The 16,523-nt window shown below is 42.6% G+C and overlaps 1 non-coding gene across 1 annotated transcript; it reads right to left on the bottom strand.

Annotated features, from left to right (window-relative positions):
• Positions 1-11,032: 11,032 nt before the first annotated feature.
• On the bottom strand, positions 11,033-11,139 carry LOC115941626 (U6 spliceosomal RNA). Its single transcript, XR_004076363.1, has one exon. It is a non-coding gene; the product is annotated as a U6 spliceosomal RNA (small nuclear RNA).
• Between the last annotated feature and the right edge of the window lie 5,384 nt (positions 11,140-16,523).

The raw sequence follows: 16,523 nt of genomic DNA, 5'->3' as shown, positions 1-16,523 counted from the left end.
CCCTTGAAAAACAAGACACCTAATCAATATAGTCTTAAATGCATGTGACATTACAGCATAAAATTTAACCAAGATCCACAGGAATCATTTAGAGACACTGGCTGCCCTTGGAGCCAAACCATATCTTAGGTTCATTTAACATATTGCTTGCTGTTTAAATGTCTTAGAAAAACTCATTTGAAATCAGCCTCTTGCAGAGAAAAATGAAGCTTAACTAATGTGATTCAGTTAAGTTGGAAATGTATTGTGCATTTTTATTTCAATAATACTAATAAAGCCTTTGGTAGCTTTATCTTATTCCCTAAGCCATATATCCTTTAATTAGAGGGGAAACAAATCAGATGAACAAGGACAAACATATCTTTTTTACACTAGTCATAAGACCTACATCCCCTTCATGATAAGAATGATTACTGTTTTTTGAGAACTCATTTTCTCTTCTGAAGATTTGTATTAATTTTCCAACATTTTAAAATAACATATTACTACTGAGGTTTTGAAATAATTTTTGGAAATATGGAGGGCAAGTCATAGACCCATAGAATCACATGGTGGGTGGGATTCTTGAGAATTTGTCATCTTTAAGCTCATAGACTTACAGGAAGCCCACAGGAATCTCTTCCCTCAATGACGAAGATCCACATTTTATTGAGAAATCTCCAGAAGAGATGCTGTTGTCTTCCTCACAGACCTATCAAAATGAGTCATAATCTCCAAAATGACTTTAAAAGTTTTAAAAAATCTGTGTTTGAGTTTTTGTCTCATTTGTTAATAAGCTCAATTCTAGTTCCTTGGGTCATTTCAGAATTTGAACAAAAAATTGAAAAATAGGAAAGAAACTCCCAACTGAATGGTCATTTTACTTCTGAACTTGCAAAAAAAAATTATTTCTGTACAGCTGATAATCAATTTGAGTTGTTCCCTTTGGATGCGTCCCAGGAAATCTTGGTTTATGGGCATATGTCATGGCTTTCTTTATTTGAATTTAATTATACAAAGCTCCACAAATTAACTTAAGTTGTCATAGGGCTTGCTTAGTTCCTATTTCCAAATTTCAGTTCTTGAGATTGCAATTGGCATAATTTTACATTGGCCCTGGATTTCAGTGACCAAGAAAAGAAAAAAAAAAAGATGATGAATGGTAATTTATCTTCCGGAAAGCCTCCCTGTGGTGTTTACCCCCATTTGCTTTGTGTGTGGGTTCAGTATGGACGTTAAAAACAAAGTGCCTTCAATCATCTGGGAAGTAGGTCTTTTCCTGCCTGAACTCACTTCTGAACGCCGTGGAGACAAAGCCACGTCCTGCACACACTTGGTGTTAGAGTTCTCATAGGGTTGGCCAGGAAGTGACTGGAGCCCATTGTTTTGTTTGTTTGATTTACAATGCACTCAAACTCGAATCCATGTTTCTGAGAGCCATGACCTCAAGTTAATGGAATTACCTTCTAGGATGGAAGCCCCAGGGGTTCCCAGCAGCCACAGGGCCCTCCATCTCTTTGAGGAAGATTACACTGGAGCTCTGGGTCACCTATCTCAGGGACTTACTGAGTGACTTTTCCACCTTTTCCTTGATGGCATAGATCATGATTTTCTCTGGAGAGTCTCTACTCCGTTCCCAGATACTCTTCAGTAACAAGGGGTACCGAGTCATCCTGTGCAGTGGGGCCCCTCGGAGCTCAGGCAGGTGAAGCCGTCCGCACTGTTCATTTTGCTCACGCCACTGTGGAAGACAAAAGCAGGCGTATTAAAATATCGCTTTTCCTTTTTTTTTTTTTTTAAATTTTTTTGAAGATTTTATTTATTTATTTGACAGAGAGAGACAGGGAGAGGGGGAACACAAGCAGGGGGACTGGGAGAGGGAGAAGCAGGCTCCCCGCCGAGCAGGGAGCCCGAAGCGGGGCTCGATCCCAGGACCCTGGGACCATGACCTGAGCTGAAGGCAGACGCTTAACCGACTGAGCCACCCAGGCAGGCTCCCCTAGAATATCGCTTTTCCTATTAAGGCATTGAGAAGCCTGGACCACAAGAAACTCTTAGAGACTTTATTCAGTAATTCCATGACATACCTGTGAGTTGGCTGGGAAAGGTTAGAAGCCGTGGCCTACACTTTGGTCTTGAAAATGCCATAGTAAACTGTCTTTAGTAAGTACCTATCTACCAGTGCCAAATTCAGGGCTGGAAATGGTGGTTAAGAAGTATTATCGAATATTACAGACTGACATTGTTACTTGCCGATTAAAGAAATGAAAGAATCCTCGTTCAGCTGTTTTGCCTTCCCAGTAATAGTGACCAAGGCAGCGTCATCAGCACCCCATGGGACACCACCACCCAATCCTCCTAATCAGGGAAATGTATCAAGATTTTGAGGCACAGGAAAAGTTTGAAACCTGTGAAATCTCCTAGAGAATGAATGTTCCATCGGTGGCCGTGATGAGATGTATTAATATACACGCTCCAGCTTTGTTCTCCCTTCTCACTTGAGTTTTGTTTTGCCCATAGCTTTGTCCTTCTCCCCGGCCCTTGGGGGAGATTTCTGGTTTCACCAGCTCTGCTCCCATCCTCATTGTGATTTACAGTTAGGAGAACTGAGCATGCACTCTGGAGGGTGAAAGGGAAAGGAAGGACTTTTGCTCATTAGGGCATTTCCTTGAGTCTCCTTTGTTGCTGAGAATCAGGGTAAAGAAGAGAAAATGAAAACACAGGCCAAAGAGGCTAAATTGATCTCCATCATACAGAGCAGAGAGCGGGGAGGGGAGGGATAAGACAAAGACAATTTTCAATAGAGAGAGATTGGATCAAGAGGTCGTTGCAGGGTGCGCGGGAGCTGGGCAGACAGGAAAAGGTATCTTAGTAAGTACTGCTATGGGTTATACACTGGATTTCCATAAACGGTATTTGAGAAACACAAGTAAACATGAGAATAGCTCTTCCATTTGTTTCATCAGCTGGACTGTTTCTTTGAATGTGATACTCTCTTGAACGGAGGGGCCCTGGCCTTTGGTGACACAGGACGCATGGAGCCAAGTCTCTGGCTACTATGCACATAGGTGCCATCAAGAAAGGGGTGTGTTCTCTCCCTCTTCCCTTCTCCCACCTACTCACACCTGGGTTGAGGTGTAAAAGGGTCCTACCCTTAACTAAATATTTTTCCTGCTGTAGGCTATTGCCTCTTTTCCACTCTCATGCTCAGTCTAGGTCCAGGTTAAATCCTTTGTCTCATGGCCCTGAAGTGAGGACCAAGTGGACCAAGGCATACCGTAGAGGCTGCCCCTGCTTCCCCAAAGATAGCTGCATCTATCTTCATGCCCAGATGTCAGCCCTTGCATTTTGGAGATCTGGATACAATGGGCTAAATGGCCCAGGGAAGTCCACCTCCTGTAGATATTTCCACACTCTCAGAGGGACACTGGGATTCCAATGGCTTTCTCTGGCCCCTGGACTCCTGTTGGTACCCATACTGCTTCTTTCTTGAACAGCATGGGCCAAATGCCAAGCTAAGTTCCTTGGTTGGTTTCCTATGTTGGTTTCCACTGTAAACCCACTCATGCCAAAAATTTTTTGAATTATGAATTATTATTTAACATTTATTTTACTGAAGATTTTGGGTTGTGGGGAGGGGGTCAAATACACAGCCCACAGCTCCACCATTTTTCTGGTTCCATTCTCTTCTCTGAAAAGAGAGCTCTTTCTCTCTCTTACCCCTGAACTTCCTCCCCCTTCTCTCCCAGCTTCATGCTTAGAGATTTGTGCTCGTCTTTTAAAGTCTGACCATGTTCTTGGGGTTCTTGTCTGCCCACACTAACAGTTTTATCAAAATTATTTCTTCTGAAAACATTCAGGGCTCATTCCTCACAGGAATTCTGCCAGACACGATCTTTCCCACTTCCCTACAGACAGATGGCAGATCATGAAAGTGAGCACATGGGTGCGGGGTGGATGGAGCTCTAGGAGTCAGGCTTCAAGACTTGCTGAGGGACCACCTTCCGTTCTCTGTATCCCAGATTTTTTCTCTTTTGGGCAATGGTTGAAGGTACTAGATCACCTCCACCCAGCTCAAAACAGCTGTGGTTCTCATCAAGGCTGGAAACGATGGAGAAGGAAGCAGAGACTGCAGGTGCAGAAAGGCTGGGGGTGGAACCAGTGGAAAGAAGAGGCATGTGGGGGGTGGCGGGCTGGGGGGCCTTCGTCTGTGGGCTTCGTGGCTGATTCCCACGCTGATTCACTGGCAGCTGCACTCCAGCTAGGGTGGCTGGGAGCTCCAGGAACGGATTTCCTCAAAGCACAGGCCATTGCCCCAGATTTCCATGCCTCAGGGGACAGTTCTGGCTGCCAGCACTCACTGGTATTCAGGGTTAGTATAAAAATATCCCATTTCCCACCCCCCCCTAAAAAATAACGATCAGGCAAGAACCATCAGTGGTAAACTATTTAGTAAGATACAGGCAGGGATAATTGGAAGCTTTTAGAGTTTTGAAAGGCCTCAGAAAAGAGAAGATATTTGATGATTCTCAAAGTAGCTCTAAGTTTTTCTTTCATCTCCTAATTGGCTTTATTTTTTTAGGTGCATTTGGGAAGAAAAGAACATCTCTGTCAAGAAAGATTGGACATAAAAGGCCTTTTCATGGATGAGTCCAGATCAATGGAGCCCGCTTTTGTTTTATAATAAATATCCAATGTGTTTAGGGGAACAGTGAAAGGAATTCAGGGCCCCAGACAAAAAGCATTCTTCTCATAAATCTGTCTTGGGGGCCATAGCACTGGGCTGGGCAGCCAACGTCTGTGGAATCTTGGGACATTTACATAAACTCCCTAAGCCTCATCTGTGAAATGCGGAGAACAAGAGCGACTATCTTGTCAGGTTGCTGAGGGGTTTTGATGAGCTAATCTGCACAAAGTGCTCAGAATAGCATCTGGCGTTTCTCGAACACTCAGTCTATGGTAGGTAGAGCCCTTAGCCTTTGTTTAGTTGAAACACACAAACAGACCTCGCATGAAGTTCCCAGCCTCTTTCTCTGTCTCTTCCTAACTAGGAGCACTGACGGACTCCCATCAGTGTTTGCCACCACAACATGCAGCCCCACGTTGTACGGAGGGTAAATTCATCCCACTGCCTTCATCCCCCAGGTCCAGGCAGCGCATAGCATGACCCAGATTTCAGTTCTCCAGCCACGCTGTTTAGATCAGAACAGAGTAGGAGAATGCACGTCAGCTCCAGCAGGACTGTGTCTGCCCTGAATGACCGTATCTTCCAGCAAGTTGACTCATTTGTCTAAGCTCCTGAAAAATGAGGATCATGTCAGATCTCACAGGGGGATTGTAAAAACAAAGAGATCATAGATGACCGGCAGGCAGCACAGTGCCTGGCCATTGCCAGGGCCAGAGAAGGAATCACCTTTTCACCTTTATTATTACGATTATGTATTATTATTGTGTGTTATAATCATTATTATGTATTATAATTATTACGTTATAAGCATTACATTTATAATCATTATATTTATTGTATATATTAATAATATTATTATTAACTATCAGTGATGATGCTTTTGTTCTGTACTATGGGGCTGTGGAGGGCGGGTGCACCTTCCATTCCTCCAGAGCCTCCCCCGATTCCTCAGCTTTGTCTCATGATGCTAACAGCTCCCCAGCAACGGGAAATTGCCCTGAAGACTTAGAAATAGTTCTGGTATGAAGAGCATTGGATTTTTGTTTGTTTGTTTGTTTCCTGAAGACCTCTATCCAGGTTCTTTTTGGCCACCTACTGGCCATGTGACCTTATAAAGTCACATAATCTTTCTGAGTCTCAGGGACATATGGGGACAATGTAATTACCTTCATAGTTTGGTGCTAAGGAGTAAAAGAGATGTTTGAGCAAGTGGCTGGTAAAGCATTATGCATTGTAAAGTATTATATGTTATCATTACAACATGGCACCCCCTAGTCCTTTTCCCTAAATATCTCCGGGGCTATACATATTCCACAGGTAAATGCAAACCAACTGATATGGGGTTTTCCACAGTTACTTGAAAGCAGTGGCTGAGCTTGGTTTAAATTAATCTCTGCCTTAGCTTGGAAGGGAGAGCAATGGACCTAGATCCTCCCCAGTTTGGGGGCCTAGCCAGGAGTCCAATCCCTCAGCTTCCAGGGAAAGCTTTTGCAACAGTATTACTCATCGTTTGGAAATCTAATCAACTTCCAGTTTGAGTAGCAAATTAAACAGGCTGAAAGGCTGAAGCTATAAAAATGGAGCCAAGTCTCCTCCCAAAGATCATTCCTCTTTTCTTGACCCCACCACACCCAGGCTTTCTGGCATCTCCAGGCCACGGCAAAGGCATGCTGAATCACGGTGAAGTGTTTGGGAACTCTGGCAGCCTTCCCTCCCATGCCTCTGAGGTGATGCTCTGGCAGGGGCTTTTTGCAGCTGCAGGGAAGAGCTGGTTTTCTGGAAAGGCTGGGGCCATTTTCTCTGGATCCTACAGAAGGGCTCTGGCATGATGCTGAAAAGGTACAGTTCAGGCTAAAGAAATATCAAAAGTTGGGGGTGGGAGTCAAAGGAACTAGGGAAGTCAGGGAAAATTCTTTCCAGTTTCTCTAATTAGCAAATGCTTAAGTGCCCCAGCAGAAATTCCCTGTGGGTCTGATGCTTTGGGACCCATAGTCACCATGTTGTCCACCTCCAGGAGCAGCATTTACTCTGTGCTCCGTGATGTGCTCTGGGGGCCGCCATTCCCATAGACTACAGTGTAAATGGGGCTCCAGGCTTTTGTGCAATAGTATTTTCCTGGGACCAAATCCTACAAAAGCCAAACTTCTGGTCACAAAGCCTCAGTTCTTGTTCTATTTTCTCCTTGCAGTGTGCCAATTTCTTCCACAAACAAACCAATGAACAAATCAAGCATTTTTAAGCCTCACCCAAATTTCAGGGAAGATGCACTAATGTTTCCACATGTGCACCACTTAAAATTCCTAAATGTGCAGCGGACACTTCTCTTTCTCATCAGCTTTACCATGAGCTCGGACACTGAAAACTGAAAGTCACCATTATCAGGCAGGAGCTGTGACCATGTGGACGGAAACAGGTCATCTTCACGATGAACGTTTTTTAAACAAGAATGGTATTCCCACCATAAATAGGTAACTCCTCAATAAGCCAATCCCCCCTCCCCTCATACTTAAAGAAAATTCTACTTAGGACATCTTAGTTTAATTCACCTTTTATTTCTGTTTATGCTTTACTGAGCCCTACACACCCTGCATGGGTCCTGATCGCAAGCATCGTCCTTGGATTTCCGTGCTCGTGTTGGTTGATGTGAAGCTGGCGTCGGTAGTACATGAGTAAAGTAATAACATTTAACTCTTCAATCCTCCAAATTATCCATAAACTTAATTCTCCTTCTGGCTTCTAAAAATACAGTGTTAAATTTGGGGGCGCCTCAGTGTTCTTGTAGAAAATCTGATGAAGAGTTAAATGTTGTTACTTTAATCTTGTAGAACTTTAATCTGGTCTTAAACCTGCTACAATGACTTCACACGTGTAAGCCATCTCAAGTTTATTTTCGAATAAGGCAGATGGCCAATCCGTACTCATACGTTCACATATGTAAGGGTCGAACTGAGCACACACACACGACGTGCCACCAACTCAGGAAAGCAGTTCTTAGGAGAGAGTTACTCTTCTCTCGTCGCTAGTGCTTCTGCCTCCTTACTGGGAGACACTCTCTTCAGGATTCCATAGCACCTACCATGTTGCTAAACCTAAGTGCTCCTTGATAGATTTATTGATTAAAATAATGAGTAATGGGTCCCACCAAGGGATTTCCAATAGTGTCATAATGTGATGGAACGAGAGAAGGCAGGCACACATGCTTCCTGCTAACAGGACAACTACGGTGTGCTGAGAAAACAGATACAGCCTAAAAAGCCACTAAAGGAAGGGACAGTAGTGAAGACAGAGATAACAAAAGCCCAGATAACTATTTTGTGGTAGGACCTCAGAGGACAAGACGAGGACAAGATGCAATGGGGAGAAAGGTCAAGTTTCGGCTTCAGCAAGAAGTAAGCAGGGGGCTTTGATCTCTGGGCAGGAAAGACCTGGAGATAGCAGAGGGCACTGGGATGCTTGACAAATGCCATGACCAAGAGGCAAGTGTTGAGACCTTGAAGAGTCAGGCTTAGAAATCCAGTTCCATAACACGTTAGCTCGGTGACCTTGGTCAATTATCTGACCTCTCCAAGCCTCCTTTTCCTTCTCAGTGACTCACGGAGATGGCTCATGTGTGATTAACAAATGCCCCAGTCTTCCCCCACAGAGTTTCTTGTGAGGTGCCATGGTGTTCCTGTTCATCCAGTTCCCCTCCTGGGGGAAGATTATAGGTCCCCACTCTACTGACGGTGAGTTTGGCTATGTGACTTTCTTTGACCTTTGAAGTGTGAACAGCCATGCCAGGGGTTGCGTTAGGCAGAAACCTGAAGAGTCAGTGAGTGTTCTGCCCTAATCTCTTCTGTCTTTGCCATGAAGACTGGTAACAATCCAGGGGGTGGCTGCTCCCTCAGCATGGGTCCCAGAGCAGGGACACCAAGCCACTGAAATTTGGGGGTTGTTACTGGGTACAAAAATGAATTTTACCTGATTGATATAGGACCACTTAAATTTAGGAAAAGCTTTTACAACCCATCTTTGCCCATTTGTAACATAATATGAAGCATTCCCATGTGGGCTATATTACAGATTTTGAGTAAAGAGTCTATTAATGCCCCATGCTTTAGTAGGCTGCAAGTGCTCTTATGCTGTGGTCTGAATATTTGTGTCCCCTCAAGCTCATATGTTAAATACTAACCCTTAATGTGACGGTATTCGGAGGTGGGCCCTTAGGAGACTAGGTCATGAGGGTGGAGCCCTTGTAAATGGGATCAGTGCCTTTATAAAAGATGTTCCAGAGAGATCTCTGGTTCCTTCAGCCATGTGAGGATACAATGGGAAATCGGTGATCTAGAAAAGGACTCTCTCCTGACCATGCTGGAACACTAATCTCAGACTTCACCTTTTGGAACTATGAGAAATACATTTCTGTTGTTTAAGACCTGCCCACTCTGTGATATTTTGTTACAGCAGCCTGAGCAGACAAATACAACTTAGGTGTTTTAATGAGAAGTTGATATTTCTCCAGACTACTTACTAAAAACTGAATTTAAACATGTTCTGAAGGATTGAGAGATCCTGAGATTTTTATCCAATTCCCAACACACTACATTCTTTCCCTTGTTTTTCAAAGCATTTCTTATTCAAATCTGTTTTCAAAGTTTACCAAAGATCTCCTTACTCTCACCTAATTTCATGCTTGCCTCACCTTATTAAATACTGCTTCATCTCTCACCGCAAGTGTCATTGCCTCCCAAAGAATGTCCTATCTGTAACTACCTCGCCATCTGCCCCAATCTTGAAGCTCTTTCATAATAACTCTGTTCCTTTCTCTCCAGTATTTATCTCAATTTGATTATATCATTAACATCATTATTGGATCAATTTCTTCCCCACTGGACTGAAAACTCCCCCAAACGAGGGATTGTGTGTAACTTTGCAGATTCGCGTGCACAGGCTTTCAGCCCTACACCTAAGCACTTAGTAAGTGCTCAATACATTTCCACCTATGGTTTTTTTTTTTCTTTTTTGAATGGCTTGTAAAAATTAAAATCTTGCTCCATAAGGATAGGGATTGGGTTTAAAAGGTCAAAGTAAAAAAATGGGGGAGGAGGTCTAAATATTTACTCAGGAAATAAATAGTATTTATCATACCAGAGGTGTAGGTTTTCTCTCTTCTTCTCCTCCATACAGAAGTCTTTTTTTTTTTTTTTAAAGATTTTATTTATTTATTTATTTGAGAGAGAGAGAGCAGGAGAGGGGGGAGGGTCTGAGGGAGAAGCAGACTCCCTGCCGAGCAGGGAGCCCGATGCGGGACTCGATCCCGGGACTCCAGGATCATGACCTGAGCCGAAGGCAGTCGCTTAACCAACTGAGCCACCCAGGCGCCCCATACAGAAGTCTTATTAAGGGTGTTGATCAATGTGAAGGTTTATTTTGTTCCTTTCTAGAGCCTGGCACTTTGTTAGAAGAATAACTGAACCATGTAATTAGCATCACAAACCGTTGCCATGAATATTGCTTTAGGTTGAAGTAATTTTTAAAAACAGACTTGGAAATGGTGTTTCCATGCATGCAGAATTTTGTGTTCATAAAACCCACACAGGAGAGGTGACAGTGGCAAACAGAAGCAGCAAGTTATTCTGGAAAATGCTGACTGGCAGAGGAAAGGATGTCTCCTTCGTGGGAGGGTGCTCAGGGAACCTTCTCAGGCACAGTAGCGCATGCGCACTAAATCAAGTAGACGTAAACAACTCTCCTGGGAGGTGGGTGAATTTATTGCACGGAGCTGGGTCGTCCCAGAAGGATTTTAGCTTTGTGAACTCAGAAATGATATCCATCGGCAGGGAGGTCTCCGTAGGCTTGGCATAGTCCTTGATGATGCTAGAAAAACTGTTCACAAAACCAAAGCTTGTCTAGGGCCAGGAAGAAAGAAAACAAGAGTAGGTACCCTTCCGGGGGTAAGGAATCAAAAATTGATGACCTTCGAATATTGCTCTTACAGATGTTTTACATTTTGAACTTATCTCCTGGCAAAATTCAAAGACTTCTTTTTCTCCACTCTCCAATATATATTTTCTTATAAGTATGTCTTGTAAATAAATTCTTGTTGGCATCTCTCTTCCTTTTTAGAAGGAAGATATTATTTATTTTGAATATATGTGAGAAAAGGACATTTATATGAAAATAAATATTTATGAAGATGATGGAGATCTTAAGAATGTGTTTAACCTTTATTTGTATTCAGCATTATTTATTGAGGAAATTCATATATTCCAAATTGCTTATTGAGTCCTCCCAGACACCAGGCATTGTTTTAGGTCTTCTGGATACAGAAGTGAACCAGAAGGGTTCCTGAGTAGATTCTAGATGTTCCAGAGCTTGTATTGTAGAAAAAATATGGAATGCGTCACAAATTTATGCATCATCTTTGTGCAGGAGTCATGCTAATCTTCTCTGTATGGTTCTAGTTTTAGTATGTGTGCTACTGAAGCAAACACTATGTTTACTTCTTAAATGGCCATAGCGAGACGGAAAATGCTACCGAAGGCCCACTAATATCTGCAAACTATCGGAAAGATGTCAATGGACATTTAGATTTCCTGCTTATTAACCCGAACTCCTGATTATAAGATTATATGGGAAGGGAATATAGAACACAAGCCACAAGAATGGAATAAGCATACATTTTATGATCCTCTGGTGAATTTGAAAACACGGCTACTGGAATCTTCCCACTATGACTCACCTGGCTCAACTCCTCTAGGTTTGCAAAAAGTCTCCATACATCCACATCCAGGAGATATTCATGAGTTTGTAGATATTTTAATGTATTCATGAAGATCTTTTCAAAAAATGCACATTACCTTCTATTTTCCAATTTTGAAACTTGCCCTTTGCAAGAACATTAAACATCAACCTCCTGAGTATAACTTTACAAGACAATGTAGAAATCAGTATTTTCAAGGTTTAAGAATTTTTCTAAATACAAAATGATGACATTTAGGCCCCATAGGACATATGGGAAATGGGCCGTTCTGTACAAAGTCGCTATTGCTTGCTATTGTGAGCCTTCACAATATTCCTGTTGGACATAATCTGTTCAGATGGGCTTTCTCGGCTTCCCGGGGCCAAAGAAATCTCAAAGGTTCTCTTCCTGCCAATGGCACTAACTTGAGACCAAAACAACATTCGTACTGAGTTCTCATTTATTCCTTCCTCTGCAAAAGACCCAAATATCTTGTACATTCAGGAAACTAAAAATAGACAACTAATGAGTTAATACCTGATAACTGGGAAGATGTTTAGATTTGGGTAAAGGCATTAAATACTGATGAAACATTAAGGGAGTCTTTATGTTTTTATTACTTGATCTGATGCTTTTATACAACAGGAAAACTGCAGCAAGTCAAGAAGGAACTATAATTGTCACAGATAACCTGTCCTCATTCTATAAACTAGAGATCAGTTTATTGAAACAGGCTTATTTTGTAGAAATACAATAAAGCATTCAAAGGGACCAATTATTTCAAGGAGTTTAGTGTGAAAAAGCTGGACTTTAGACCATCAATCTTCTCCAGTTTCCACTTCCATATGTTAATGCAATGAATGTTTCTAGAACTTGCATCAGAACCACCTAGAGACCTGTTAAATCAGAGATTAGTGCCAACTCCCCAAATTTCTGACTCATAGGTCTCTGATGGGGTCTGAGAATATTCTTTTTACTTTTCTTTTTTTTTTTAAGTAGGCTCCACGCCCAGTGTGGAGCCCAGTGCAGGGCTTGAACTCATGACCCAAGATAAAGACCTGAGCTGAGATCAAGAGTTGAAGGCTTAACTCGCTGAGCCACTGAGATGCCCTGCAAATATGCATTTTTAATAAGTTCCCAAGTGATTCTGATGCTGCTGGCCTAGGGATCCCACTAAGAGAACCTCTGACTTAGAGCTTCCCCAAGTCCCATGTACAGGCATCTCTGATTTTCTTGCACTTCACAGATATACCAGATTTTACAAATTGAAGGTTTGTGGCAACGCTGTGTCGAAGCAAGCCCATTGGTGCCATTTTCCAACAGCATTGACTCACTTCATGTCTCTGTGTCACATTTTCACAATTCTCATACTTTAAATTTTTTCATTATTATTTATTTGTTATGGTGATCTGTGATCAATGATCTTTGATGTTAACTATTGTAACTGTTATAGGGTTCCACAAACCACACCCATATAAGATGGTGAACTTAACTGTAAATGTTGTATTTGTGTTCTGATTGCTCTACTAACCAGCTGGTGCCCATCTCTCTCTCCCTCTCCTCAGGCCTCCCTATTTCTTGAGACAATATTGAAATTAGGCCAGTTAATAATCTTACAATGGCCTTTAAGTGTTCAAGTGAAAGGAAGAATCAACTGATGTGACAAACTTCATTGTTGTCTGATTTTAAGAAATTGTCACAGCCACATCAACCTTCAGCACCCACCACCCTGGTCAGTCAGCAGCCAGCCACACTGAGGCAAGGCCCACCGCCAGCAAAATGGTTCTGACATACTGAAAGCTCAGATGGTGGTTAGCATTTTTCAGCAATAAAGTATTTTGAAATTAAGATACGACCATTGTTTTTTAGACATACTGCTATTGCACACTTGATGGACTATACTATAGTGTAAAGATAACTTTTATAGGCACTGGGAAACCAAGAAATTCATTTGGCTTTCTTTATTGCGATACTCACTTTGTTGTGGTCGTCGGGAACCGAACCCGCAATCTCTCTGAGGTATGCCTGTGGTATTGGTTGTCTGGAAATCTGGCAATATCCAAGTATTTAAAAAACATAATTGTAAGAAATAGAAGTCATTGCTACAGATAAATTGGGAAAATTTAGAAGAAATAGTATTTTTGCTGTAAGATTTTTCGCTTTATAGAAAATTTGGCCACTTAAAAAGATACCGAGTCCTCTGCTATTTTTATTTTACCAGTTGATTTAAAAAATATAAGTAACTTTGGGAAACTTGTATTGATTGTGTACAGGGAGATACATTTACATACACTGGGACATTTGAAAATAAACTCAAATTGGCCTTTTTTTAAAAAACAGAAAATGCTAGTTTGAAAAGCTTGTACAGCTTACAGTGGGATTAAAAAATTCTGATGCCGTTTATCTGGGCAAGGAAGGTAGTATCGGCCAGGGGGTTAGTGCTCCATAGTGAACGTCTGTTGGATACCACCCAGCTTCAGTCCTTCCCTTCCCTAACATTTCTGCTTTTCACTTCAGTATCTACCCTTCCCCATGCCTTGCATGTGCCATGTATCAAGGTGTCCTTACTCGTAGGGATGCGCTTTGATTGCCTTAAACCAGTTGGCACTTTCCGTCCTTATCAGAGTAGTTGGTCCAGGGGAGGGCATGTGACTGACACCAGTGCCATCAGCATGAAATCAAGACATTGGCTACGAATGCTGAGAAGAGGTCCTCCCTCTCTCTCTCTCTCCCTCAAGGATAGTAGCCATCCTGTGACTACAACAGAAGCCCACCATAGGATGAGGCTGATGCCATGGAAGCCATAGATAAAAGATGGGAAAAAAATTTTTGTCCTTGGTTTTGAGTCCTTTGATCAAACCAACCTTGAACTCTCTACCATCTGTGGACTCAACAGCCACATGGGCTGCTAAAATCCTACGTCCCTTAAACTCGTTTTCTGTATCCTAATACATATCATCTCTAATTCTCAATTTACTGAGTGTCTTTGTGGTTTAAATTTTGCTGATAAAGTACTTAACACTGTGACCGACACAATCAGTATTACTCACAGAAGATATTAACTGACGTGTGTATAGCACCTGATAGATTTCAAAGAAAATGAATCTGATTATTGCAGTGATGAGATGTTATGAGATAGCCAGAGATGGTATTGTCATTCCTCTTTTATAGCTTAGCACAGGGATTGTTAAATGACAGCCTGTGGGATCAACCAGGCCTGCTACCCAAATAATGTTTTATTGTAATATACCAATGCACCACATTATTTCTCTCTCTCTCTTTTTTTTTTTTTTTTTTTTTACAAATTATCTATAGCTTCTTTGGCACTGCAGCAGAAGAGCTGAGTAGTTGCAATAAGGACCCCATGGCCTGCAAAGCCTAAAATATTTACTGTCTGGACTTTTATGGAAATGTCTGCCAAACTCTGGTTTAGGAAATGGAGGACTGGACTTTCCCAAGGTCAAAGTCAGAGGCAAATCCAGAGCTTGAACCCAAGTCTCCCAACACAGTGTTTTTCCTGTGTAAAAGTAGCCAGAGTTCAAAAGCCTTATGGGCAGAGGCAACCTTGCGGCCATGAGGCTCCTCCTCCCTACGGTCTTGGAGGCAGCTGCTCCTTCCCCATTCTTTGCCCTGTGGTTCTTTGGCAAGGAATTCTCTGCTTGGAACTGCACTCGATCAGGGCTGCAGCCCTGCATCACCTCAGGGGCGCCACTTCCCCGGCAGACATCACGAATATGCTGTGTAATCCACCCCCACTGCACAACGTGTGAATGGTTGCCCCAGACATCTGTGACTACAGCCTGACGGCTGCTAAGAAGCATTTGTGGGGCACCTGGGTGGCTCAGTCGGTTAAGCGTCTGCCTTTGGCTCAGGTCATGATCCCGGGGTCCTGGGATTGAACTCCCCATGGGGCTCCCAGCTCAGTGGGGAGCCTGCTTCTCCCTCTCCCTTTGCCTGTCCCTCTCCCTGCTCATACTCGTTCTGTCAAATAAACAAAATCTTTAAAAAAAAAGAGAGAAAGAAAAAAAGAAGTATTCGCTTGGCATTGTCCATGAGGGAATGAGAGCTCCAAAAGAGGGAGCTGACCAAAGATGGGACGGGTGCTTTGAGGGTGGTTGTGAACTCCTTGCCCCTAGTAGTGTGTGAACATGGGGTGAGGATAAGGTAGAAGAGGATTCATACATCAGATGGGGAGCTGGACTAGTTTACTTAGAAGATTCTACCCAAACCTGAGAGGCCATGTTTTAAAAAAAGAACAAAGAGACAACCAAGCAACAGAGAAACAAAAATAAATAAATGCAATTTTCTTAAGATCCCCTGAAAGAAGGGACCCTCCCCTCAACTTCCTTTTTTTTTTTTTTAACACAGTGGGAGAAAATGAGTCCTCAGAGTCAAATTAATATTTTCCATCTGCCAAAAAACTGAAAGCCAGCATTACCATCTTAAGAACTAATAAATGGGGGGTGCCTGGGTGTCTCAGTCGTTAAGCGTCTGCCTTTGGCTCAGGTCATGATCCCGGGGTCCTGGGATCGAGCTCCACATCGGGCTCCCTGCTCAGCAGGAAGCCTGCTTCTCCCTCTCCCACTCCCCCTGCTTGTGTTCCCTCTCTCGCTGTGTCTCTCTCTCTGTCAAATAAATAAATAAAATCTTAAAAAAAAAAAAAGAACTAATAAATGGTCCAAGAAATAAGTGCATTCACTTGTGAAGAGTTCCCACACGGCCTCTTGCTGCTTTCTCCAGTCTAATCGGTCGGTGGGAAGTTTTTGATGTGTTTCCATGACTTCATTCCAGGTTTTACCCTGTACGTGGGAGAAAAGAGAGAACAAAACCTTTCCACCTCGGTGAGTTGACTCGCAGTACAGCAAGAACAGGCAATTTCCAAAACCATGGTTCCCACTGCAGACCCTTGGCATCCCTCTTGCTAGTGGCTCCTCAAGCTACTCAAAGCACAGAACTTACATATAAGTTAGAAATAAGTTTCCTCTCTCTGTGTGACTTTGAGATGCCATTTCCTCTGGATGCAAAGCAATGGGCTGCACAGCATACATACATTGCTTTTTGTTTAAAAGGAGAAGAAATTCAAATTGATGTTGTTTTGAATTATGCTTCAGAATTTCATGAGCCCTTTTCAGTTTA

The sequence above is a fragment of the Leptonychotes weddellii genome, chromosome 5, assembly GCF_054177405.1.
Source record: "Leptonychotes weddellii isolate Sample4059 chromosome 5, ASM5417740v2, whole genome shotgun sequence".
NCBI classification, from domain to species: Eukaryota; Metazoa; Chordata; class Mammalia; order Carnivora; family Phocidae; genus Leptonychotes; species Leptonychotes weddellii.
Note: the sequence above shows the minus strand (reverse complement) of the source record. Positions and strands in the feature narration are given on the sequence as shown.